Consider the following 1,039-nt stretch of genomic DNA (forward strand, 5'->3'; position numbering starts at 1 on the left):
CCTTCAACAACTACCAGGCCTCCTGGGTACTGTAGGAAACATGGTCAAGTTCTTCTGACTTCTCCAGGAACGTCCTGCTCACATTGGTCTGTCTTCATTTTGACTCCTCCCACTGCCACAATGACCAGCCTTTATACTCTTGGTGACTGGGGCCCTGGTTGCTGCAGGCCTCAACACCAGCCTGTGGTTGTGAGCAGGGCAGAACAGAACTGACAGTATCTCCCATGCAGGACCTGGGTCAGCGCCTGGTGCCAGCTTGGGCACCACTTTAACCTGGACCCCTGGAAGATCTTCTCCAGGAACTCGCCTTTTTCGGTCGAAACAGCGTGAAACTTCAAGTAAAGAATTAAAATGATTTCATTCACAATGAAGCCTCTGTCAAAAAACAAAGGAACAACTGACTACCTCCCCATTGACTTCACCCTGATAACATGGTAGTCAGAGTAGTGATGCTCAGGTCTGTGGACTCAGAGGAGGGTTCTTCTTTTGGTCACAGGTTTGAAGACCTCAGTGGAAGAGAGAGGAGAGGCAGTAAGAGACCTGCCACACCTCTCCAGTGACCTGGGACATGATGGCAGTGGTGGGATTTGAACCCACGCCTCCTCAGAGACTGGAGCCTTAATCCAGCGCCTTAGACCGCTCGGCCACACTACCTCACTGAGCTGTTCTCTGAGTTGGTCTGCTAAAGGCATGTTGAAGAGGAAGTAACATCATGATATAAAACTTATTCTGAAGGGGGACTCCTTTCCTCCCACGGTCACAGGAAGTGACGACAGCGCCGCTAGAAGCAGGAAAGAAATGGTAAAAGGACTCAGTTTGTACAGAGCCTTTCTACCTCAGCAGCCCTCAAGGAGCTGAACAATGTCCTCTCATTCACACACACTCACACACTGATGCTGAAGGCTGCCATGCAAGGAGCCAACCTACTCATCAGAAGTATTGAGGGGTTCAGTATCTCACTCAAGGACACTTTGACATGGTCACTGGAGAAAGTGAGGATCAAACCAGCCACCCTTTGGTTGCCAGACGGCCACGCCAC

The 1,039-nt window shown here is 50.6% G+C and overlaps 1 non-coding gene across 1 annotated transcript; it reads right to left on the minus strand.

Moving 5' to 3' along the window:
- Nucleotides 1–572: 572 nt before the first annotated feature.
- Nucleotides 573–654, minus strand: trnal-aag (transfer RNA leucine (anticodon AAG)). The gene has a single exon. It is a non-coding gene; the product is annotated as a tRNA-Leu (tRNA).
- Between the last annotated feature and the right edge of the window lie 385 nt (nucleotides 655–1,039).

The sequence above is a fragment of the Aulostomus chinensis genome, chromosome 1 (genome assembly GCF_037954235.1).
Source record: "Aulostomus chinensis isolate RoL2024-O1b breed Wild chromosome 1, RoL_Achi_v1.0, whole genome shotgun sequence".
Taxonomy (NCBI): domain Eukaryota; kingdom Metazoa; phylum Chordata; class Actinopteri; order Syngnathiformes; family Aulostomidae; genus Aulostomus; species Aulostomus chinensis.